Source organism: Taudactylus pleione, unplaced genomic scaffold, assembly GCF_031769625.1.
Source record: "Taudactylus pleione unplaced genomic scaffold, aTauple2 ptg000285l, whole genome shotgun sequence".
Taxonomy (NCBI): Eukaryota; Metazoa; Chordata; class Amphibia; order Anura; family Myobatrachidae; genus Taudactylus; species Taudactylus pleione.
Genome location: NW_028284687.1, coordinates 2,214,167 through 2,241,971, shown reverse-complemented (window position 1 = coordinate 2,241,971; position 27,805 = coordinate 2,214,167). Strand labels below are relative to the sequence as shown.

Here is a 27,805-nt window from a genome sequence, read left to right as displayed (position 1 = left end):
TGTCATGTCCACAATGGACCTGGAACATGGATGGCTGTCCGTCTCAAAGCATATGCTTCAGACTTCCAGTCTCCAGGCAGCAGGGTTTCCTAGTGGGATCCCCATTTGCTATACACGTAGGCCATATTTAAATAAGGAGGGATGGTACTCTTGTCCAAAGACCTACTCTAGATGGCGACTCTGGCGGAGTACAAATCAACAGAATGTAAAATAAAATAAATCCATCATACACGATCAAGTGGACAATTCCAACTTTATTAAGAAACTGTTATGCTCATCATAAAAAATTAAATAGCCACCAGACTTGACTATGGATTAATCACACGGCCAACACGTCTATCAATGTGGTGATTTCATCTTTTGCTACAGCTGTGACGTACTGAATGGTCATCAGTTACCAGGAACTAGCTCCTCTGTGGTTATCAACTACCAGGAACTAGCTCCTCTGTGGTTATCAACTATCAGGAACTAGCTCCTTCTCTGTGGTTATCAACTACCAGGAACTAGCTCCTTCTCTGTGGTTATCAACTACCAGGAACTAGCTCCTTCTCTGTGGTTATTAACTACCAGGAACTAGCTCCTTCTCTGTGGTTATCAACTACCAGGAACTAGCTCCTCTGTGGTTATCAACTACCGGGAACTAGCTCCTTCTCTGTGGTTATCAACTACCAGGAACTAGCTCCTTCTTTATGGTTATCAACTACCAGGAACTAGCTCCTCTGTGGTTATCAACTATCAGAAACTAGTTATCAACTACCAGGAACTAGCTCCTTCTCTGTGGTTATCAACTACCAAGAACTAACTCCTCTGTGGTTATCAACTACCAGGAACTAGCTCATTCTCTGTGGTTATCAACTACCAGGAACTAGTTCCTTCTCTGTGGTTATCAACTACCAGGAACTAGCTCCTTCTCTGTGGTAATCAACTACCAGGTACTAGCACAGAAACTGCATCCATTAACTGGCCAAACCCAGGAATAGAATATTTCCAGAGTCCTGTAACTGCCGCTCTTTATATGCAGGTTACATACATTCTTGGCTTATGGTTTATAATGACTCATATGTTGTATACTTTACTTTGCACAGTGACTAATGGAATATCTATTACAGTCAGTTTGACTTTATTTTGGCCTTAATTTTTTTCTTTGTGAAATAACACTACTGTGTATATACGGACATGACCTGCAATTATTTTATCTGTATGCAAATAATGGAATAAAATCTATAATTACTTACCAAGGTGACCTCTTGTTCTTAAGATTATTCAAAAAGGAAAAGGAAAGTGAAGGAAGAAAGCCGGTTATTAAACGATATCTTGTATAAGTGCGGAGGTCCCATGTGCACTATGTCAGGAGGAAATGTATGATATACTGTATCTTACTATTTCCATTAGTGGGCAGCTAACAGGTTCCTATATTATCCTGGGATTATATATAGTCATGTATGCTGGCTATATGACCTGAGCTTGCCATGATTTGTCCTCCATGTACATTAATAATCCAATCCCTAACCTTAGTTCCTGATGTGCCGAGGTGATGACATATAAAGTATCAGGAAGAGGGGAGTTATATTACCACAGTCATGGATATGTGGCAGGGTTGGAAATTTTTTTTAATTTTATTTTTTTAAAACAAAAATTATTTTTTTTTGTTCAAACCAGTTTATTTGCATTAATATTTAAATGATTTTGTTTTTATTTTGCTATGTATTAGATACTTTGATCAATCACGTTTTAATGCTTTCTAACATTAACAATCCAAATTTATTCGGGTTTGATATGATTTATTTGACATTTTTCAATAAAACCAATTTTCGACTAAACATAAGTAAAACATGCAAAAGCACTTTTCAGAGAAACACACAAACACAGAAAAAGGAGTTATGCATTAGAACTGGAAATGTCACTGGCATTAAACATTTTGAATAAAAACACTAGTTTGGAGGCCTCTTCAGTCCCTAGTCTATTTAGAAGCTTCGAATGAATGAAACTGAAAGAAAACATATTTCTACACTAGCTGAGAAGTTGTTTAATGATGGGAAATACATTAGGGTTAACTTTTCAATTGCGCTTTTTTTTTTGCTCGTCCACCATTCATAAGATGACACTTGTGACACCACAGAGAATAAGGGGGTCATTCAGAGTCGGTCTCAAGCGCTGAGGGCTCGCAACCGACTCGATGTTGCCCCACTGGGCATGCGCACGACAGAGCGGGCTCTTCCGTCACTAGGAGTCTCGCAGCAGACGGGGCGAGCTGTCGATGGTGAGTGACAGCTCGCCCCGTTTGGGAGGCGGGCAGGGGGCGTGCCTGCCCAAACAGAGGCGTTCCCTCCAGAGCTCTTACCGTTTGGGGGCGGCCCCACTGACATCATTGCTGATGTTAGTGGGGAGCTTCCTTCTCGATCAGAGCAGGAAGCTCCCTGGGGCTTACGAGTGGCCAGACCCAACCTTAGGGTCTGGTCGTAAGCCCCGATGGTCGCGATGGTCTTGACCATCGCGACCATCACCCATGTCAGTCGCTAGAGCTGTGAGATCGACAAGGAGGCAGTCGTTCAGGATGCAAGTGGCTGCCCTGATTCAGTACGACCGCTTGCAACTAGTGACCGCCTCTGAATGAGGTCCTAAGTCTTTCTTTCTAACACTCATCTCAATAGGACTGAAGGTTTTGAATTGAAACTCAAAGGTAAACATGGAGATTAAACCATGAATCGTTTTCCTGTGTATTGCCTATCTTACGTGTTGGTCTTGTTTACTCTTTAAGATTGAGAATGTACTGTAGCTGTTTTTTCCTGCCCTATGGGATTGATGGGGGAGAAGTCTTAGCTTGATGCTTTATAGTTGTGTGATTTACTGCATTGGTTCAGCTTACTCAGCTAAAGACCATAAGCAACAAGAATGTGGAATGATACCAGTCACTGCATTGTGCCTGTAGTCACAGCATAATAAAAAAAAAACATTTGATGTAAACCGTGGTTTAAATCAGCCATGAGGGATATTGTTCCCACAGTCAGGATTCGGATCACTATGGCCGGTAATTGAGCGGTTCCTGCAGTCTGTAGCTAGTGGATACAGTGGCGTCCCATGGCAGCAGGATAGCATCCAGTGGAATAAACTTCCAGTATAAAGAATGATGAGGCTTACAGTCACTGGTTGGACTGGTGTGTATGAGTGACTCCAAGCAATGTACAGATAAGGCTTGTAGCGATCTCATGGTCGGCAGCAAGGTTTGGTACACAGTGATCAGATTTCACCAGGCAAAGTACTGACAGATTTTAAGCTCGTGGTCAACAACAAAGGTTGGTAATGGATATCAGTATTTTCAGGCGTAGTACAGACAAGGACAGGAGCTGGAATGTGGTCAGGAATCAAGCAGAAAGTCAGGATACATCGGAGTACTTTAGACATGGAAACACCAAGGGGAGGTGGTCATGTAATAATCAAGGCCAGATGGATGGGCAGGTGTCTTAAATAAGGAGAAGACCTGTGACCTTAGTACGCATAGGTGATATATGTTAGTGGAGATCTCACCTGTACTGTACACAGAACCCCTTTCACCTCACAGAGGGGTGGGATGCAGCAGACCACAGAAGCTGCTGAGCTCGGATAACTGCTAAGACTGTAGATCACCAATGTTGGAGAGACCCTCGGATGTCTAGTAGCTGGTGACACTGGTGTGACTTGTGAAACATGGAAGTCAGGATGAACTCATGGTATTTGCAGAGGTAGCAGTAACGTGACATTGGAAGGAGCGCTGGAATGATTCAATGTAGTATTCAGCTGTCTTTGGAGAAGGACGTTTAAGACTGATAACTTTGGAAAGCCAAACCTGATCTCCTATGTGTAACTGAAGATCTGATTGGTGATGCTTATCTGCCTGGGATTTATATCTTTTTGAGCCTTTTGCAGATTAAGAGTTAAATGTCGCCTGACTTGATATAACTTTTTATGTATTTCTTTATTTTTTTTTTAATTAATATTTTTTTTATTGAGACAAAGGAGAGCTTACATTTATAAAGGCATAAACAAGATACATCATACATACAATATAATAAAGGAAGCCTAGAGGTGAAAATACAATTGCAAGGTAGTAAACACAGCTATTGTGAAATAGCAATGGGAAAAGTCCAAATGTCCTATTAGAAACTTGTCCACCAGAACAACAAATGATAATAGAGTCTGTGAAGTGGTGCCGTATCCTCTTGGATGTATCTGGTAGAGAAAAAATTCCATCCTTAGTCATCAATTTTGACATTTTTAACAAAATTGAAATAAAGGAAATTTTTGTCATAATAAAGAAAAGAAAAACAATAGTGTTGTCTTGTGTCAATCTGGAGGAGAAAGAGTAAAAAGAAAGAAGAGAGGAAGGAAAATGGTAAAGGAAATTTGAGAAGTAAGGGGATATAGGTGGTAGTAGGCAAGGGCATGTAAGAGGTAAAGGGATGGGGGTAATAGGAGTGCAGTGAGCTGAGGGCAGGGGATCTATCACAGTCTAGGAGACAATAATTAAAGTTTAAGGAAAGGATTAAGGAGTTACCATGTGGCAAATGTGATTGCAGCCATTGTGTGGGTTGGAAGCACGTAAGTATAAGATTTTTAATATCAACTGGTAGAGAATGGATATAACGTTCCCTAATACCAAAGAACGTCTTAACACTGAGAAGGAATTTTAGTTGAAGAATGAGTCCCAATGTTATATGCAAATTCAGCTAAAGCAAGTAACTCCATCCAGTTGTCTTGCTGAAAGTATGAGTAGAATCGAAGGTGCTGTTCTAAGATTTTATTCCCTTACTCTGTTTGGTCTTTGGTTTAAGGATGATAATCAGACAAAAGATCTAAAATTTAGTAAGTTGCAGAAAGCCCTCCAGAATCACAAGGTAAATTAAGATCATCTATCGGAGACAGTGAATTGTGGGCAACCATGTAACTTGTAAAGAAACTTTGGCTGTTTGTGGGGTGCTGGGAAGTTTCCTGAGAGAAATATATTAGCCATTTTGGTGTTTTTATCTACAATAACAAAGTTAGTTGTGAAGTCCTAAGAGTGATTTCTGACATGAAGTCCACAGAAATACCTTTCCAAGGCCCATCTTGGTACCGATACAGGTTGTAGAAGACCAAATGGAGTGTTGTGCCAAAACAAGCACAAACTGTGCAAGTGTGGACATAATTCTTGATATCTTTAGTAATGAGAAATCAGGGAAATAGCCTTTTAAATTCCGGGATGAGCCACTGAGGTTTGAACAAACAGCTGAGAACAGAGGGCCATCCCCTGGAGCCATGAGGAAATTTATGAATTCCAGGGCACTGAATCAACAGATTGTTAAGTCCTCTAAATGTTTTGGTAGCTTTCGCTATTTGAGATCATAAGGTCTGCATCCCTACTGAGACAATTATTCAATTAGGTGGTATTAAAGGAAGATGTTCAAGTTTTTCTTCATGTAAATTCTCAACTTGATGAGATAAGACATCAGCCTTGACATTTCGAGAGTCTGGTCTACGAGTAACAAAATGATTGAATAAAGAGAAAAATAGTGACTATCAAGCTTGTCGAGCATTGAGATGTTTTTCTGTTTTTAGGTATTTAAGATTTTTGTTATCTATGAAGATGGTGTTTAGAGTTGTTGTTCCTTCAAGCAAATGAAGCCTTTCATCCATTGATGGCCAAGAATATTGATCCACATTTGAGTAATTCTGCTCTGCAGTTGTTAGTTCACTATAGCAAAAAGCACAAGTATGCTTTTTTGTCCTTTTATCTAAAATGGCACCACACCAACTACAGAACTTGAGGCATCAACTTCAAGAATAAAAAATTTAGATATATCCAGATAAACCAGAATAGGAGCCTTTTGTTCAAACTTACAAAGGCTTCCAGGGATGATTCAGACCACGCAGAAGGAACTTGTTTTTGAATTTGTTCAGTGAGGGGCCTATCAATCCTTGAGAATATTTCATGAAATGTCTGTTATAATTTGCAAAGCCCAAGAATCTCTACACAGCTTTTACATCTTGCAGTATATGCCAGTCTTGGGGGACTTGGGTCTTAGAAGAGTTCATACTAAGATCTTCTGAAAAAATATGCCCTAAGATTTCAATGCTTTTGGTTCGAGAAGTGCATTTTTCTATTTTATATAAAGATTGTTTTGACGTAATCTCTGGACTTAACCAAACATGATTTTGATGTTCCTGGGGATCTTATAAATAGATCAATATGTTGTCAAGATAAATGGTGACAAAAATTTGTCTAGGATATTCCAGAGTATTTGAAAGAAACAAATAGTATGACTAAGTGATCGAAATGACCATAATGACATCTGAAAATGGTCTTCCACTCATTCCCAGGCCGAATACAAGCCACGTTAGTGAAAATGCAAGCAGTCTGTAATTTTTCAAAAAGTTTCATAATCAATGGAAGTGTATAGCGATCATGAATTGGGATGGAGTTCAGAGCCATGATTCTTCTCCACAGAGAATATAGCAGCCCCAACAGGAGAAGTGGGTGGTCTAATGAATCCACGCATCAGATTATCCTCAATATATTCTTTCAATGCTTTTAATTCAGGCTCAGAGAGAGTTCAGAACCTTTCAAAAAGATACTGGAACTCCTGGGACTAAGGGTCTCCTTCATAAGTGGAGGCTAATGCCAACGCTATGCGAGAACATGCAAACGCACATGTCGCAATAGATGCAAGCATTGGTCGCAGATCAGACGGTTATCACATTTTTGAGTAAACCTAAGATTACTCAAAATGGCCACCAGAGCCATTTTTAGTACGTATAGGGTCGCAGTCTTTGACACGCTCCAAAACGGTCGCAACACACCAGCATTTGTGCCGCCAATCCCATGTTGCCTCCCCCAAATTCTCCGACTGACAATCACACTGCGGCCAAATGTTACCGCTCAATTTTACCGCCAATGGAAATGAAACCACCTATAATCGCTGAATTGCATAAGCATTGCCTCTATCACTGAATCAGGTTCTAAATGTCAGGACTTTGCAGGTGTTTAGCGCTGGTTTGCAGGGGTTACCAATCCGGGCGTTGTTGGTGCAGTGGTGTGAAATGCGGGGTCCACATGGACACCGGCTGAGACATAAGTTGGTTGTTGGTTTGGTCCCAGTGTCCTGTGGAAATGTGTATTGGTGCTATTTCCTATATCTCAAGGTACTAATGTAAATGAGGTGTGCACTCTAACCAAAACTAATGTAAATGTAGGTTAAGACTGCGCACTCAAATCATCCATAGCCGACAAATCCATACAGATGGAAAAAACAATAATAGTTTAAAAAAAAAAAAAGCTAACAATAAAATTCCTTTAACCTGTACATAATTATAACAACAGTGTTAGGGATATAGCAGCAGTCCCACCAACATTCCAGCTCAACAATGCAGCAGATGGCCAGGGCGAGGATTGAGTCTTGGCACCCAGCTCCATCCCGTGCTCCCATTCCACACCTTCCCTCACTGCGCCCCCCCTCCCCCGGAGCATAAAATAGTAACGGCACAGGTGGGTGGAGGGCGGGGATCGTCTAAAGCCAGACCCCGGCGCCCCCTGCGGTAGGCAGTCTAGGATTGTGTAGAGACAATATTAAATTATTACCTTATGCAGACAGGAGTAAACAGATGTAGCCAATAAATGAGCTGAAAGAAAGTAACAAGTTACAGCAACAATGTAGCCACTTCATAGTAGTACTAATAGGAGTCAATCCAATTAGGTGCGAGTTGTTGTCTTCTCTTCGAATTCGTACAGCGAATTAATTAGCAACTCGCACTGAACCAGAGTGAATTCGCATTTTTCCATTTGCACCTCCCTGAGGGTAGGATAAAATGTCAGGACATTGTGCTTAACCCCTTGGACACCCCCCCTATTGACTAATTAGGCAATTGGAAGTTTCCAGTCACCTAAATTAGTCCAATAATGACCCCAAAATCAACTTTTACGTTGGTATAGGCAGGATGTAGTGATAAGAGGCTGCCGGTCTTAATGCCGACAGCGGAATCCTGGCAAGGGATGTAACAATCCCTACACCGGAATGCCGAGGACGCCAGCCTAAACGAAGGTAAGTCCAGGGCGCCCCTTAGCGTTAGCCGCGGGGGGGAGCCTGGCAGGGTTAGTGTTAGGTTTGAGGGGGGGGGGATTAAGATTAGGCACCCCTAGGAGGGAGGGTTAGGCACCACCGTAGGGAGGCTAGGTTTAGGCACCCCCCCTCGGGAGGGTTAGGTTTAGAGTGCGGGGAGGGGGTGTCAGGTTTAGGCACCCCTGGAGGGGAGGTTAGGGTTAGGCACCATAAGGGAGGGTTCATATACTTACCTACCCTATTCGGGATCTCATGTTGGGCATCCGCTGTCGGGATTTAAACAGCCTCTGGCATTTCAATCCCATTCCAGTTTAGGCACCCCAAATTTAATGACACTATTTTTTTTTTGACAAATTATTGTTTTTTTTTATAATTTTCTTTACAATATTTCAAAATGTCCTGCTCCTTTTTTCCTACTTTTATAGCAATGTTTGTTTTTTTAATAATTTTTTGCATTTAAAAAAAAAAAAACAATTCAGCCATTGATCACCATTTCAAAACCTTCAGCACTATCCTAAAGCCCACAAACAGCCTTCCATACGGGCCTGCTAACACAATTTTTGGGGGGTCCCGGATAATCTTGCCACTTTTTCATGCACTTCTCTTACATCGCATTTGGCAGTTAATTCGCAAACCTCTGCTGCGAGTAGAGCGAATAGGCATTTTTTTATTGGATTGGAGAATTCTCGGGTGTGCGCATTCGTGCGAAGTCTGCGAGTTTAATAAAACAAACTCACTACTCGCAATTCGCACCTAATTGGATTGACTCCATAGATTGTATCCAAAGCAAGCCAGCTAAGTAAAGACTGCACACTAGGGGCCTGATTCAGAGCCGCTCGCGAGCGCACAGCGCTCGCAAGTGGCTCGATATCAATGCCCTGCGCATGCGTCGCATCCGGCGTGCGTATGCGCGAGCCCCGCTGAGCGACTGAAGTTCAGTTGCTATGGGGCTCGCTACAAGACAGGGTGGCTGTTGATGTTGATTGACAGCTCGCCCCATTTTGTGGGTGGGTAGGGGGGGTGGCCAGACAAACGCAGGAGTTCCCTTAGGAACGCCTGGCGTTTGTTGGGAGGGGTTACTGACATGACTAGTGATGTCAGTAGTGGACTTCCTGCTCTATTAGAGCAGGGAGTTCACTCCGGTTTGCATCAGCTAGACCCTACCCCAGGGTCTCGTCGCAAGCCCGATGGTCGCAATTATCGCGATGGTCTCCTGGCCGCTCACACAGCTGTGGGTGGTCTCCCACAGCTTAGCGAGCGGCAGGAGAGAAAAAAAATACCACCCACATTCAGAGCGAGCACACGCCAGAAGTGAGAGGCTCTGAATGAGGTCCTGGGTGTATAGAGAATGGTGGGATCTTTGACTCCTACATGTAAAAATCAATGCACTGGTGAAGTAGCGTTGCTAAAGTCCAGGCCGCCTTGTGGGTGCCTGTGCTTAGTACAAGTGCTCTTTCGACAGGTTATTTCGGAGTGTCGTTCTTATATAGAGGTAGATGGTAGTTTGGATGTAATCAGATCGTTGCTGATTGGTTGGCCCATTAAACAAAACCCAGATGATTAGTGCAGGTGATTATCAGATGGAGTCACTGAGTAGTAATACAGTTTTTTTTTAATATAAGCAAAACAGTAAAATAATAAGTTCATAATAACAAATAGCATTAAACTTATTAGTTGTTATTAAATCAAACCGATAAGTTTAAATCTAGTAGACTTGTTGGATAGAGTAGTGGACCTGTAAAAATTATAACAATTACTAGATCAAACTTTAAAAATATTGTCAGTATAAATATATATATATATATATATATATTTATTTTTTTAATTTTAAACCCTCATCTGGCTTGGTTCAATTGCTGCAGGTTTTTTCATTCAATTTTTAAATTAATTTTGAAGGTAATTCTATATTGCTATTGAGTGATTTTTCTAAGATATTAGCACCGGGAATTAACAGATTAATTCAGTTTTCTGTGTATGTTAACATAAGTAGATATTCCACACCACAATAATGATACAGAGTCAAGACCAGCAGCCTAATAAGGTTCTGTAAATTTCCCATTTCCATCGCCTCCAATTCACCTTCATTAGGCAACGCGGACAAATCTTTAATGGCTCAGGGAGAAAGGGAAATCCGGGACAGGGAGAAAAAAAAAAGCTCTAGTAAATGAAAAGTAAATGCATTAATTACTATGTAACTATTATTTACCTACAAGAAAAAAAAAAAAATTCTTTTGAATTAATTTATTATAAACACCAAAAATAAAGAGGAATTTGAACATATTCGTGTCCTAATGTCACCATTTATCTAACAATTCTAAAAAAAGACTATTTAAAAAAAAAATCTGAAAAAATGAAACATTATGAATAAGTGGATCAGAGCGGAGGTGAGGGAATAAGTGGTGAACAGGCAAAATATAAGCAATAAAAAATTTAAAAAATGAAACATTGAAAAACAAATACACAGTAATCTCTGATAGTAAATATCACATTATTATTAATTTTTATTATTATATTATAAAGGTGATAATAGTGCCTGGGGACGTCTCCCTAATGCTAAGCACTGTATATACAGCTATATATCCCCTGTACTATATACTCAGTTTGCTGTCACCTACCACACAGCGCAGTCACCATCAGGGATACTGGAGGAACAAATATTATCATCTATATATAAAACATGTCTCCGTTTTAAGAAGCAGACGGCGGCCATTTTCCTGAAGTACAGAGACTGCTCGATAGCTCCGGGAGACAAACATGGACTGAATATGAGAAGCCCAATACCCCGGATGTGCTGACGGGTGACAGCCTAATGTCTATACAGAGTATAATTATACTAAACTCTAATTATACTATACATGGTGCTCACAATTACACTGCACGGCGGCCATTTTCCTATAGCCGGAATACTTGTACGTAGTTCAACTTCACCATTCGCATCTAGCCAGTGACGCAGGGTGGGGGCGGGGCCACAGAGTCCTCAGCCGCCATTTTGTCTGTGTGAAGCTCAAAATAGTCTAAAGGTAAAATGCTCCATATTATTATATTACTCTTATTATATAGGGGAGAGGGGACTGTACAGTGATATATGAGGGGGAATAACACAGCTCCCAGCACACACTATGTGGTATTATTATATAGGGGAGAGGGGACCGTACAGTGATATATGAGGGGGAATAACACAGCCCCCAGCATACACTGATATGTGGTATTATTATATAGGGGAGAGGGGACCGTACAGTGATATATGAGGGGGAATAACACAGCTCCCAGCACACACTGATATGTGATATTATTATTCTATAGGGGAGAGGGTACTGTACAGTGATATATGAGGGGGGATAACACAGCTCCCAGCACACACTGATATGTGGTATTATTATATAGGGGAGAGGGGACTGTACAGTGATATATGAGGGGGAATAACATAGCTCCCAGCACACACTGATATGTGGTATTATTATTATATAGGGGGAGAGAGGACTGTACAGTGATATATGAGGGGGAATAACACAGCTCCCAGCACACACTGATATGTGTTATTATTATATAGGGGAGAGGGGACCGTACAGTGATATATGAGGGGGAATAACACAGCTCCCAGCACACACTGATATGTGGTATCATTATTATATAGGGGAGAGGGGACTGTACAGTGATATATGAGGGGGAATAACACAGCTCCCAGCACACACTGATATGTGTATTATTATTATATAGGGGAGAGGGGACTGTACAGTGATATATGAGGGGGAATAACACAGCTCCCAGCACACACTGATATGTGGTATTATTATTATATAGGGGAGAGGGGACTGTACAGTGATATATGAGAGGGAATAACACAGCTCCCAGCACACACACTATGTGGTATTATTATTATATAGGGGGAGAGGGGACTGTACAGTGATATATGAGGAGGAATAACACATCTCCCAGCACACACTATGTGGTATTATTATATAGGGGAGAGGGGACTGTACAGTGATATATGAAGGGGAATAACACAGCTCCCAGCACACACTGATATGTGGTATTATTATTATATAGGGAGAGGGTACTGTACAGTGATATATGAGGGGGAATAACACAGCTCCCAGCACACACTGATATGTGGTATTATTATATAGGGGAGAGGGGACCGTACAGTGATATATGAGGGGGAATAACAGCTCCCAGCACACACTGATATTTGTGTTATTATTATATAGGGGAAAGGGGTCTGTACAGTGATATATGAGGGGGAATAACACAACTAGCACACACTATGTGGTATTATTATATAGGGGAGAGGGGACTGTACAGTGATATATGAGGGGGAATAACACAGCCCCCAGCACACACTGATATGTGGTATTATTATATAGGGGAGAGGGCACTGTACAGTGATATATGAGGAGGAATAACAGCTCCCAGCACACACTGATATGTGGTATTATTATATAGGGGGAGGGAACTATGCAGTGATATATGAGGGGGAATAACACAGCTCCCAGCACACACTGATATGTGGTATTATATAGGGGAGAGGGGACTGTACAGTGATATATGAGGGGGAATAACACAGCTCCCAGCACACACTGATATGTGGTATTATTATTATATAGGGGAGAGAGGACTGTACAGTGATCTATGAGGGGGAATAACACAGCTCCCAGCACACACTGATATGTGGTATTATTATTATATAGGGGAGAGGGGACCGTACAGTGATATATGAGGGGGAATAACACAGCTCCCAGCACACACTGATATGTGGTATTTTTATTATATAGGGGAGAGGGGACCGTACAGTGATATATGAGGGGGAATAACACAGCTCCCAGCACATACTGATATGTGGTATTATTATTATATAGGGGAGAGAGGACTGTACAGTGATCTATGAGGGGGAATAACACAGCTCCCAGCACACACTGATATGTGGTATTATTATATAGGGGGGAGGGGACCGTACAGTGATATATGAGGGGGAATAACAGCTCCCAGCACACACGTGATATTATTATATAGGGGAGAGGGGACTGTACAGTGATATATGAGGAGGAATAACACATCTCCCAGCACACACTATGTGGTATTATTATATAGGGGAGAGGGGACTGTACAGTGATATATGAAGGGGAATAACACAGCTCCCAGCACACACTGATATGTGGTATTATTATTATATAGGGAGAGGGTACTGTACAGTGATATATGAGGGGGAATAACACAGCTCCCAGCACACACTGATATGTGGTATTATTATATAGGGGAGAGGGGACCGTACAGTGATATATGAGGGGGAATAACAGCTCCCAGCACACACTGATATTTGTGTTATTATTATATAGGGGAAAGGGGTCTGTACAGTGATATATGAGGGGGAATAACACAGCTAGCACACACTATGTGGTATTATTATATAGGGGAGAGGGGACTGTACAGTGATATATGAGGGGGAATAACACAGCCCCCAGCACACACTGATATGTGGTATTATTATATAGGGGAGAGGGCACTGTACAGTGATATATGAGGAGGAATAACAGCTCCCAGCACACACTGATATGTGGTATTATTATATAGGGGGAGGGAACTATGCAGTGATATATGAGGGGGAATAACACAGCTCCCAGCACACACTGATATGTGGTATTATATAGGGGAGAGGGGACTGTACAGTGATATATGAGGGGGAATAACACAGCTCCCAGCACACACTGATATGTGGTATTATTATTATATAGGGGAGAGAGGACTGTACAGTGATCTATGAGGGGGAATAACACAGCTCCCAGCACACACTGATATGTGGTATTATTATTATATAGGGGAGAGGGGACCGTACAGTGATATATGAGGGGGAATAACACAGCTCCCAGCACACACTGATATGTGGTATTTTTATTATATAGGGGAGAGGGGACCGTACAGTGATATATGAGGGGGAATAACACAGCTCCCAGCACATACTGATATGTGGTATTATTATTATATAGGGGAGAGAGGACTGTACAGTGATCTATGAGGGGGAATAACACAGCTCCCAGCACACACTGATATGTGGTATTATTATATAGGGGGGAGGGGACCGTACAGTGATATATGAGGGGGAATAACAGCTCCCAGCACACACGTGATATTATTATATAGGGGAGAGGGGACTGTACAGTGATATATGGGGGAATAACACAGCTCCCAGCACACACTGATATGTGGTATTATTATTATATAGGGGGGAGGGGACCGTACAGTGATATATGAGGGGGAATAACAGCTCCCAGCACACACGTGATATTATTATATAGGGGAGAGGGGACTGTACAGTGATATATGGGGGAATAACACAGCACACACAAAATGTGTGAATGGCAAATTAAGCAACAATTTTGTGTTAGAGATACATGTTAAAATTTGATTGTAGATGTAGTATTGTAATTTGATGCATAATTGTCAATTTTCTTTTGTTCTTTTTGTCGGAAGTCCATGTCTTATTTGCGACTATTTAGTGATTTTTTTTCTCATGTATATTTTACATGTTGAAATAATAAGTTTTTTTAACAACAACATAATAAAAGTTTACTGTTAAGATGTTATCATTATCGAATATATTGAGTTACATTTTCCTCGTTATTATTGTCTTTGTCATTACAGAGGATTACAAACTAGTGATTAAGACACTTGTTGCACGAGGACTGAGCAGGACCCAGAGCGCCATCACGGTGCTTGCAACTCACTCACTGATACATGACATATACAATAACCAGAAGATCCTGGAACTCACCAACAAGATCATTCAGCTGCTGACTGGAGAGGTGACTGCTGGGAATGGGACATTATACAGTAACACCAGGGGATGTGTCTGGGTGCTGACTGGAGAGGTGACTGCTGGGAATGGGACATTATACAGTAACACCAGGGGATGTGTCTGGGTGATGACTGGAGAGGTGACTGCTGGGAATGGGACATTATACAGTAACACCGGGGGATGTGTCTGGGTGATGGCTGGAGAGGTGACTGCTGGGAATGGGACATTATACAGTAACACCGGGGGATGTGTCTGGGTGATGACTGGAGAGGTGACTGCTGGGAATGGGACATTATACAGTAACACCAGGGGATGTGTCTGGGTGATGACTGGACAGGTGACTGCTGGGAATGGGACATTATACAGTAACACCAGGGGATGTATCTGGGTGATGACTGGAGAGGTGACTGCTGGGAATGGGACATTATACAGTAACACCAGGGGATGTGTCTGGGTGATGACTGGAGAGGTGACTGCTGGGAATGGGACATTATACAGTAACACCAGGGGATGTGTCTGGGGGATGACTGGAGAGGTGACTGCTGGGAATGGGACATTATACAGTAACACCAGGGGATGTGTGTGGGGGATGACTGGAAAGGTGACTGCTGGGAATTGGACATTATACAGTAACACCAGGGAATGTGTCTGGGTGATGACTGGAGAGGTGACTGCTGGGAATGGGACATTATACAGTAACACCAGGGGATGTGTCTGGGTGATGACTGGGGAGGTGACTGCTGGGAATGGGACATTATACAGTAACACCAGGGGATGTGTCTGGGTGATGACTGGAGGGGTGACTGCTGGGAATGGGACATTATACAGTAACACCAGGGGATGTGTCTGGGTGATGACTGTATCATTGTGTATGTCAGGTTCCTATAAGGTGTCAGGATGTCACTGTCTATGTCTCCATGCAGGAGGGGGAGTATATAGAGGAACACAAGGGTCTGTACAAGGACGTGATGATGGAGAATCACCGGCCCCTCACATCACTGGGTAAGAGGAGACTGTTATTTATTGTCCAGGGGAGGGCAGGTATGGGGGCCCCTATATACACACATCACCTGATAATCACATATATAGAATGTATTCAGTCACTGTGTGTCTCCTACAGATGGACCCAGTAACAGAAATACCCCAGAGAGATGTCCCCGTCCTCCTTATTCACAGGATTGTACAGAGGAGAATCACAGGATCCCACAGGAGCATCAGGTAGATGGGATTTACGGTCTCACCAATATACCACAGTGACTGTCACTATATAATCTGTAAATAAGCTGTGTGTCTTATACACAGTTAAATAAATTAGGCATCATTAATGTTTTATTATATTGTTTTATGGGTCATTTAGGGTGAATATCTTACAGATATAAAGGCAGAAGACATGGAGGAGGAAGAAGAGACATATGTGACTGATATGAAGGCAGAAGATATAGAGGGAGAAGAAGAGATGTATGTGACTGATATAAAGGCAGAAGATCTAGAGGGAGAAGAAGAGACGTATGTGACTGATATGAAGGCAGAAGATATAGAGGGAGAAGAAGAGACGTATGATATAAAGGCAGAAGATACAGAGGAGGAAGAAGAGACATATGTGACTGATATAGAGGAAGAAGAAGAGATGTATGTGACTGATATAAAGGCAGAAGCTCTAGAGGGAGAAGAGACATATGTGACTGATATGAAGGCAGAAGATATAGAGGGAGAAGAAGAGACGTATGTGACTGATATAAAGGCAGAAGATAGAGAGGGAGAAGAAAAGACGTATGTGAGGGGTGATCAGCAGCTTAAGGAGGAGGAAATCCCTACAGATATCAGCAAAGGTGAGTAATAAACACTTATTGCAGAAAATAGTTACATATTCTCCTTGCTCAGTCACTACAATAATCTCTTATCCTGCACTATCCTCTGTCAGTACAAACTAATGAGGGAAATGTATCTGCCCAGTGGGGGAGTCAGAGAAGTAAACATGGACTCGAGGGAGTGAGACTGTGTGACTTTACCCATGATGCTCCCTCTGCAGGAATAGTATGCATGGCAAGCAGCATTCTGGCACTACAGCTACTAATGTTATTACAGGTAGCATTTACACGTTATGGGTATGTGACATAACTGCGTTGTTAAAATCTGAATATTGGTTTGTTTAAATTTATGCTGACATGGAGATAAAGGAGCTTTCACATATTCTGACCAAGGATTTCTATGTGCTTATTGTTTGCAATGGCAGAGAGAAATATACAATGTTGCAATGGAATTTCGCTATCTGTACCTTACTCATGGACAATGAACAAAGGCTTTTTAATAGTTACAATATAGTAGAAATATCCAGAAATCAGTAGTCATCTGCTTAGTAACATAGTGCTGCCCCCTGGCTTTAATACAAATAGAATTTACAGTGTATATGTGACCATGATACATTTATTGGCAAACATTGACGCATGCCCTGAATATGATATGTAAAGATGAACTGTATAAATGCCTGCCACGCCTATTAAAGGTTAGAGTACTGTTTGAACCCTGTGGCTCTGTGTTCATTTACTCTTCGGCCGTAATTAACTATTTCGCCTGGTTACCTGACAACTTGCCTTTTTCAGTATTTATAGCCGGATATATTACAGATCGTGGATGCAGCTAGTAACGGCAAACAGCATCTGATGCTCATAATAATGTTCCTGCTCATCTGCACTCGGAAGTGATGGCTGCGAGCATGTGACCACGACACATGGGGCTAAGGGGACACACGGGACCTCTTCAGTCTGGCGCCCCCTCTTTCCTTGAAGCACTAGAGGATCATGTTCATCGGACAATACAGAAACCAGTGGAGTTAGAAGAATGATATGGATATAGAAGATGTGATTCCTTCCTGTTGAGTTTGTGTAACCCTCTGTACAACCACGGCGTGGTCGGCCACTACACAGACTGAGAGGGACTGATAGCACAGCTGGGATGGTGCTGTTATGTGCGACTTCTTATATCCTGGCTGGCAGACTTGGTATCGGCTATTCTGAAACCAACACGCGTTACTCTCGTAAAGGATTTGGAAGTTGTCCCCTGTAGAGGGACAAGGGTCATCATCTCTAATGTACTTAGTCTAATCTACCTTGTATTGTGGGCGGACCTTCTTGCACTATTCCTTTCACCTCATGAGGTCACAAAGACAGGTGGAAACCTCAAAACACAAGAAAACAACACCGGTGGACATTTGTCTCTATATTTAATGAGATTAGTGGACAATCTTGACTATGGGGTGTAGTGAGGGTTGAGGATCTAGCACTTAATAGGTCAACTTTTTAGTGTATATAATCTATTCCCCTCTGTTTTAATTTAAATGCTGAAGGAGTAGGTCAGCCCTAGGTTAGCTACTATATATATATATATATGTTTTACTTTTATTTTGTTCTTGCATCTTTTAATCCCCCCATCTAAAAAACTACCAACCTCTCCTTACCTTCCGACAGCTGCAGGAGGCCTAGGGCTCAAGATGCAGTGGAAGGAGAGGCTGCTGGATGTCTTCTGAGGTGGTCGGCCACATGGATATCAGAGTGGAGTGCAGGGGCCTTTTCTCTGAAGCAGCAGCTCCTGGGCACATCGCCCAGTGGCAGCGCCTGCATGCTAATCCCTGAGTATCGGACAACAGCAGTGCAGGTGCAAATGAAACGGGTGGTCTAGTGGAAAGCTGCGGCTGGAGGCCACAGCAGCTGACTGAACTAATGACCGCTGCTGGAGAGATCAGTAATGGTGTCTGATAAGGGATAGGAGTTGCGGCTGCAAGAGAGCGCATAGGGCAGAAGGAGTCTGTGGTAGGCTGGAGGTTACCGCAGTGACAGACGCCAAGCAGCATGCAGGAAAGCTCCAACTTGAGGCTCACAGAGCCAGTCTGTGCATTACCGTTTTAACCACATCTGGCAGCCATTACAGATGACGTTAGCCTGCATCAAGAAGTTGAATCTGGACCAGACCATTCTGCCTATCAAAAAGGGTGGGGGCGGTTGATTCCAGGATAATGGTCCCTTCTCAACACAACTGCCAGCCATTAAAGTGAGTGGTCCAGCAGCAGGTACCACAGTATGCCCCTGGAGATGTGAAACCGGGTAAGATCTCTGGACTATACTGAGCTGCCGGCCATCACAGTAGGCTTCGGCCGGCAGCAGGAAATGTATCTGGACCAGGCCACTCTGCGAAGTGAGAGTGGCTGGATCAACAGCAATGGCCTCCTCTCTCACCCTATTAAGACAGTCAGAGTTGAAGTGGATGCTCCCAGTGCCTACCTTTAATGCGCTTCGCTAAGATGTCAGGCTGATAAAGACAGCCCAGAAGAGTTACAGCACATAACATCCCTGCAGGAAACTGGAAGGCAGCGATGCCTACCGAGGAACACTCAGTGATTTATTTGCCTGCCTGGTGTTCCTCAGTATGTGAAACAGCAAGCCGAGCTTCACCATATCCTAGGGTGATCAATGTCTGCCCACTTGCCAATGAAGATGTGTGCCAGCTTGAAGATATCTATGGTTACAATTGGTGCAGGTGTCTCCCTACACCCTGAGAAGTGTAATGGAATTGTTGCTTGGGATGACTTAGGGATCAGGCTGGGACATTGGGATCTTTTGGAAGTCCCATCTTGGGCCATGGCAATGGAATTTTAAACTTGAAAAGATGTCCTCTTAATTAAAAAAAGGGAGTCTCGGACTCATTTTAGATGTCAAGGACCTTAGTACAGGACTGCAGGTAGACTGATTTATGTTGGAATCTGTAAAAACAGTTATATATGGAATGAATGTGTATATACACCAAGGATTCCCACCTTTTCGTACCCATTTGGGAGGGCTATTTTGGGTTTACCACAAAAGTCATGGCAGGCCTCCTATTATCTATGGGAATAAGGTTTATTCCTTATTATAAAAATGCAGACTCAAATGATGATCTTCAGGCTAAGTGTAATGAAAGACCGATAGTCCCATGGCTGGCTTTTATCAGTTGGCAATAGTCCAAGATGATTCCCAGTTAGTGCATGAGGTTTTTAGGCCCAGGGTTCAATACCCAACTATACAGGTTCTTCTTCCCAAGTGAAAGGTATTCAAAAATCCAGTACGAAACTTTTTCATGGTCTCAGTCCATAGGTTTATTTTAAGGAAGATGGCGTTCTCATTCAAAGTGGTCCAGCAGGCAAGGTTGCATTTCAGGATGTTCTCTAGGAGCTTGGTCTTAATCAAACATTGGTAATTGGCTCAATATATGATCCTTTATCATAGACCGATCAGTCTCTCGGATGGTGGACCTACTCAGAGAACTTGAACAGAGGCAGGAGTTCCTCATCCAGGCTTGATTGGTTAACGAGAATGGTGCCAGTCTCCAGGGACTGGAGACTGTTAGACTGTACCATCATTTCAGGGACTTTAGTTCAGAAGACTTACAGACACACAACACTAGAAATGCCCAATCTTGTGGGTAACTTGAAAGTTATTTTTCTTACAGCAAGAGTGCCAGAATTAGGTGCTTATCTTGGAGATCTCCATTCTAGGTTCACGTGGATAGTGTTATATACACTACCTTATTTGTCTCTTGAGTAGTGTTGTCTTTTCTCATTAATTACGAGACTGTGTTACCTACTGTTTGTTAAATCAGCAAAGCATTGGATCAGAGTCCCCATTAGATGTGGTAATATGAGAATGTATAACTGGAAAGGTCAGTCAGTATATGGAAAACGGATAGTTTACTTATTCATGACACTAAGAAAAGAAGTTGTCCAGCTTCCGAGCGGTCTACAGCCAGAGGGATTAGGGCCACAATTCAGCAGACATACGAGTGGTGGAATGATCTAGTATCTCAGCTCGGTTGGTGCTTTGTGGTTGGCATGGCATGGACCTTCCATGGAACACTTATGTGGAGCAGTTACATGGGCCTCCTCGGTTCATACATTCACCAGATTTATAGATGGATGATTTTGTGCAGTGATGCTTCCTTTAGCCGGAGGTTATTGGGTTCAGCCAAGGCTGAACATACCCTTCCCTGTGGCAGCATTTGTACATTGTACAAGGAGAATATAGGATTTTTGGCACTTACCGTTAAATCTCCTTATCCAAGACCATCTGGGGGCACCACGATCTTTCCCTTATTGGGTTGTGCATGTAAGAGTTTATAAAGTTCAAAATGAGGAAGGGGTTGGATGGGAGGAGCTTATATACACTAAAAAGTGCTATCTCCTCAACTTTCATAACACCTCATCATCAAGAGTGTCCCCTAGATGGACCCGGAAAAAGAGATTTAACAGTAAGTTCCAAAATTGTTATATTCTTATTGATCTAGCCCTGTCACCGCTGTAGTACAATAATGTTACAGTTGTAATATATAAGAGATGCCTCCTTATACACTTAATACAGCCTAGAGAGTAATTCCTGCTTTTGATATCACATTATACACACATCATCTGATAATCACGTATATGCAATATCCTCAGTCACTGTGTGTCTCCTGCAGATGGACCCAGTAACAGAAATACCCCAGAGAGATGTCCCCGTCCTCTGTATTCACAGGATTGTACAGAGGAGAATCACAGGACCCCACAGGAGCATCAGGTAGATGGGATTTAGGGTCTCACCAATATACTAAAGTGACTGTCACTATATGATGTGTAGGAAGCTGTGTGTGTCTTATACACTAATATTATTCTATGTCATGTCAATAATTAAATTTTGTCATTATGTGAGTTTTATTTTATAGTGCTGTTGGTTTATTAGGGTGAACACCTGACTGACTTAAAGACAGAAGATATAGAGGGAGAAGAAGAGATGTATGTGACTGATATGAAGGCAGAAGATATAGAGGGAGAAGAAGAGACGTATGTGACTGATATGAAGGCAGAAGATATAGAGGGAGAAGAAGAGACGTATGTGACTGATATGAAGGCAGAAGATATAGAGGGAGAAGAAGAGACGTATGTGACTGATATGAAGGCAGAATATACGGTGGAAGAAGATGAGAGGGGTGTGAGGGGTGATCAGCAGTGTAAGGAGGAGGAAATCCCTACAGATATTATCAGCAAAGGTGAGTAATAAACACTACTATAAAGAGTCACATATTCTCCTTGCTCAGTCACTACAGCAATTTATTTTCTGCACTCTCTATCAGTACAAACTAATGAGGAAAATGTATTTGCCCAGTGGGCACCATCAGTCCTTATTATACTCCTGCTCTCCCCCTCACATCATGTCACTGTGTGTTATCAGCCCAGATATCTGACCAGTTTCCTCCCCACACTCTGGCGTATCTCATACATCAGGAGCCATCAACCCCTATTATACTCCTTCTCTCCCCCTCACATCATGTCACTGTGTGTTACCTGCCTAGAGATCTGACCAGTCTCCTCCCCACACACTCTGGTGTACCTCATACTTCAGGAGCCATCAGCCCCTATTATACTCCTGCTCTCCCCCTCACATCATGTCACTGTATGTTACCAGCCCAGAGATCTGACCAGTCTCCTCCCCACACTCTCTGGTGTATATCATACATCAGGAGCCAGCAGCCACTTTTATACTCCTGCTCTCCCCCTCACATCATGTCAAAGTGTGTTACCAGCCTAGAGATCTGACCAGTGTCCTCCCCACATTCTCTGGTGTATCTCATACATCAGGAGCCATCAGCCCCTATTATTCTCCTGCTCTCCCCATCACATCATGTCACTGTGTGGTACCAGCCCAGAGGTCTGACCAGTCTCCTGCCCACGCTCTCTGGTGTATTTTATACATCATTGAGCCATGAGCCCCTATTATACTCCTGCTCTCCCCCTCACATCATATCACAGTGTGTTACCAGCCCAGAGATCTGACCAGTCTCCTCCCCACACTCTCTGGTGTATCTCAAACATCAGGAGCCATAAGCCCCTATTATACTCCAGCTCTCCCTCTCACATCATGTCACTGTGTGTTACCAGCCCAGAGATCTGACTAGTTTCCTCCCCATACTCTCTGGTGTATCTCATACATCAGGAGCCATCAGCCCCTATTATACTCCTGCTCTCCCCCTCACATCATGTCACTGTGTGTTACCAGCCCAGAGATCTGACCAGTCTCCTCCCCATACTCTCTGGTGTATCTCATACATCAGGAGCCATCATCCTCTATTATACTCTTACTCTCCTCCCCACATCATGTCACTGTGTGTTACCAGCCCAGAGATCTGTCCAGTCTCCTCCTCACACTCTCTGGTGTATCTCATACATCAGGAGCCATCAGCCCCTATTATACTCCTGCTCTCCCCCTCACATCATGTCACTGTGTGTTACCAGCCCAGTGATCTGACCAGTCTCCTCCTCACACTCTCTGGTGTATCTCATACATCAGGAGCCATCAGCCCCTATTATACTCCTGCTCTCCCCCTCACATCATGTCACTGTGTGTTACCAGCCCAGTGATCTGACCAGTCTCCTCACCATACCTACAATATACTAATAAATCCGTCGAAGTTTTTAAAGAGATTGAACAGGTTTGGTTTACTGGCTGGGGCAAATTTCATACACAGTAATATCAGCTCACACAATGATCTGCCTCAGCCTGGCCCTCTCCTGATTATCTGTCCTTCCTGCCCTTATACACACAGTGATCTGCCTCAGCTGTGCCCTCTCCTGATTATCTGTCCTTCCTGCCCTTATACACAGAGTGATCTGCCTCAGCCGGGCCCTGTCATGATTATCTGTCCTTCCTGCCCTTATACACACAGTGATCTGCATCAACTGTGCCGTCTCCTGATTATCTGTCCTTCCTGCCCTTATACACACAGTGATCTGCCTCAGCCGGGCCCTCTCCTGATTATCTGTCCCTCCTGCCCTTATACACACAGTGATCTGCCTCAGCCGGGCCCTCTCCTGATTATCTGTCCTTCCTGCCCTTATTAACTGTTGGGTTACTGAGAAGGCCGATTATCGACCGATCTGCATCTTTGTACTGAGGGCCTGATTTAGACCCGGTCGCTAGATGCGATCGCTAGCTGCCAAAAGGGGCCGGGTATGCAAATTCCACGATCGCACTGCGTGGGTGTAAGGATGCCCTCTATGTCTTAGCGAGCGGCGACTAAGGGATTGCAAGCTTGTGTAATGCCGCCCCCTTCACTCTCGCAGCACACGTCATCTCCAGGAAGTGTATAAGACCATCAGTAACATTGAGAGCCATCGGAAGCACTCGCAATGCTTAGGGTAGGCCGAGGCTCCTGCAAGTACTGCGAGTACTTCAGTCAAAAATATGCCAGGTGACGTGTACATTGACGGTGCCTTGAAATTATGGACGCCCATAAAACTCTGTTTTGACGGTCAGACACGCCTGCGTTCGCATTACCACTCCCCTGTTTACAACCACCTTCCCCTGTTACCACCCACAAATGGCACATTCTGTTACTCAAAGGAGCGATCTGTCTTTATGCAATGAGCACTCGATTCCCGATCACAGTGACTGGTTTGCGCACTGCGAATAATATGCATGCGCAGTTTGCATCAATCGTCCGCCTGCGAGCAAACACGACTTAGCGACCGGGTCTGAATCAGGCCCTCAGTCTCTTGTATTTGGCAGATGTCTCAAAATTCCCGGGGTCTGTGACATTTGCATACATTCGTACGGCTGATGCATCCACATTTTCAGCTGCGGCAGCATTAGCGTACAATTCTCAATCAGCTGCGGCGGCATTAGCGTTCATTTCTGAATCAGCTGCTGCGGCAATAGCGTACATTTCTGTATCAGCTGCGGCGGCATTAGCGTACATTTCTGTATCAGCTGCGGCGGCATTAGCGTAAATTTCTGAATCAGCTGCGGCGGCATTAGCGTACATTTCTGGATCAGCTGCGGCGGCATTAGCGTACATTTCTGTATCAGCTGCGGCGGCATTAGCGTACATTTCTGTATCAGCTGCGGCGGCATTAGCGTACGTTTCTGTATCAGCTGTGGCGGCATTAGCGTACGTTTCTGTATCAGCTGCGGCGGCATTAGCGTACATTTCTGAATCAGCTGCGGCGGCATTAGCGTACATTTCTGTATCAGTTGCGGCGGCATTAGCATACAATTCTGAATGAGGAGACAAAGCTTCAAATGGGACACCCTAACATTCCAGGAGCACCTGAAGCCTCTGAGATGCCAAAGAGAGAGGAAAGAGCCATATTTTGTATTTGTGCATAATTGTAATAAACTGTTCAGTTTGCAAATTGAAACTATAGCGCGAAAAAACTTACTAACAGTATTACTTTGCTTCTCAGAAATAAAAATATTAATTTCTGTTTATTCCTTTTATTTCTAGTGGCTGGGAGCACAAGCAGAATGAGCTTTGAAGGATCTCCAGAACGTAAAATAGAAGATAATAAGATCACTAAAGATTCTTCAGGAATAAACCCTCATAGCCTAAACGTATATTCAGTGATTCATAGTGCAGATATATCATCTGGTACTTCTAATCATGGGGTATGTTCTACTGACAGCTCAGATATTGCTCCATATACTACAGCTCACACAGGTGATAGCAGATTTTCATGTTCTAAGTGTGGTCAGTGTTTTTCATGTAAATCATATCTTGTAGCACATCAGAGAAGTCACACTGGTGAGAAACCATTTCCATGTTCTGAGTGTGGGAAATGTTTTACATATAAATCATATCTTGTTACACATCAGAGAAGTCACACAGGTGAGAAACCATTTCCATGTTCTGAGTGTGGGAAATGTTTTACACAGAAATCATCTCTTGTTACACATCAGAGAAGTCATACTGGTGAGAAGCCATTTCCATGTTCTGAGTGTGGGAAATGTTTTACATGGGAATCAGATCTTGTTAGACATCAGAGAAGTCACACAGGTGAGAAACCATTTCCATGTTCTGAGTGTGGGAAATGTTTTACACAGAAGCCATCTCTTGTTACACATCAGAGAAGTCACACAGGTGAGAAACTATTTCCATGTTCTGAGTGTGGGAAATGTTTTACATATAAATCATATCTTGTTAGACATCAGAGAAGTCACACAGGTGAGAAACCATTTCCATGTTCTGAGTGTGGGAAATGTTTTACACAGAAACAATTCCTTGTTACACATCAGAGAAGTCACACAGGTGAGAAACCATTTGCATGTTCTGTGTGTGGGAAATGTTTTACACAGAAATCGTCTCTTGTTACACATCAGAGAAGTCACACAGGTGAGAAACCATTTCCATGTTCTGAGTGTGGGAAATGTTTTACACAGAAACGATTTCTTGTTAGACATCAGAGAAGTCACACAGGTGAGAAACCATTTCCATGTTCTGAGTGTGGGAAATGTTTTACATATAAATCGGCTCTTGTTACACATCAGAGACTTCACACAGGTGAGAAACCATTTTCGTGTTCTGTATGTGGAAAATGTTTTACACATAAATTAGGTCTTGTTTTCCATCAGAGAAGTCACACAGGTGATAAATCATTTCCATGCTCTAAGTGTGGAAAATGTTTTTTATGTAAATCATATCTTGTAGAACATCAGAGAAGTCACACATGTGAGAAACCATTTTCATGTTCTGAGTGTGGGAAATGTTTTACACAGAAATCATCTCTTGTTACACATCAGAAAAGTCACACAGGCGAGAAACCATTTCCATGTTCTGTGTGTGGGAAATGTTTTACAAAGAAATCAGATCTTGTTACACATCAGAGACGTCACACAGGTGAGAAACCATTTCCATGTTCTGTATGTGGGAAATGTTTTACACAAAAATCACATCTTGTTACACATGAGAGAAATCACACAGGTGAGAGGCCATTTCCATGTTCTGTATGTGGGAAATATTTTACACAGAAATCATGTCTTGTTACACATCAGAGATGTCACACAGGAGAGAAACCATTTCCATGTTCTATATGTGGGAAATGTTTTAAACATAAATCATATCTTGTTACACATCAGAGAAGTCACACAGGTGAGAAACCATTTTCATGTTCTGCATGTGGAAAATGTTTTACACATATATTAGGTCTTGTGAGACATCAGACAAGTCACACAGGGGATAAGTCATTTCCATGCTCTGAGTGTGGGAAATGTTTTGCATATAAATCTGTTCTTGTTAGACATCAGAGACATCACACAGGTGAGAAACTATTTCCATGCTCTGAGTGTGGGAAATGTTTTACACATAAATCGGCTCTTGTTATACATCAGAGATGTCACACAGGTGAGAAACCATTTTCATGTTCTGCATGTGGAAAATGTTTTACACATAAATTAGGTCTTGTTAGACATCAGACAAGTCACACAGGGGATAAGTCATTTCCATGCTCTGAGTGTGGGAAATGTTTCACACATAAATCGGCTCTTGTTACACATCAGAGACGTCACACAGGTGAGAAACCATTTTCATGTCCTGAGTGTGGGAAATGTTTTACACAGAAATCAGTTCTTGTTACACATCAGAGAACTCACACAGGTGAGAAACAATTTTCCTGCTCACAGTGTGGGAAATGTTTTACATGGAAATCAAATCTTCTTACACATCAGAAAAGTCACACAGGTGAGAAACGATTTTCCTGCTCTGAGTGTGGGAAATGTTTTACACGGAAATCAAATCTTCTTACACATCAGAAAAGTCACACAGGTGAGAAACCATTTCCATAATCTGAGTGTGGAAAATGCTTTATACAGAAATCAGCTCTTGTTGAACATCAGACAATTCACACACAACAAAATAAATGTCAGAATTGCTAAAACCGTTGATATTAATAAGGTAATTTCTAAATACAGGTCAAAATATATTTACAGGATATAGTCAAAGGTATATTTAGATCACCTATGAAGAGTCGTTCAATGCTTCAGTCACAGTATATTGTCATGTTATGTTGTTATTAACCTCTAGGGATATATTTGTTATGTGTGTTATCAGTATATGTATGGAACATATCTCTCGTGTTTAACTTATTGCAGTTTCCTTATGCTATTAGATATTGGCA

At 42.6% G+C, this 27,805-nt stretch overlaps 1 pseudogene across 1 annotated transcript in view; it reads left to right on the top strand.

Moving 5' to 3' along the window:
- LOC148512055 (uncharacterized) overlaps window positions 1-27,563 on the top strand; it is a 69,854-nt pseudogene extending 42,291 nt beyond the window's left edge. The window contains exons 9-16 of the transcript XR_015880203.1: window positions 4,809-4,871; window positions 6,554-6,608; window positions 14,706-14,866; window positions 15,738-15,861; window positions 15,980-16,093; window positions 16,233-16,688; window positions 25,183-26,529; window positions 26,698-27,563. The product of XR_015880203.1 is annotated as an uncharacterized LOC148512055 (transcript). The remainder of the gene's footprint in view (window positions 1-4,808; window positions 4,872-6,553; window positions 6,609-14,705; window positions 14,867-15,737; window positions 15,862-15,979; window positions 16,094-16,232; window positions 16,689-25,182; window positions 26,530-26,697) is intronic.
- The last annotated feature ends 242 nt before the right edge of the window (window positions 27,564-27,805 follow it).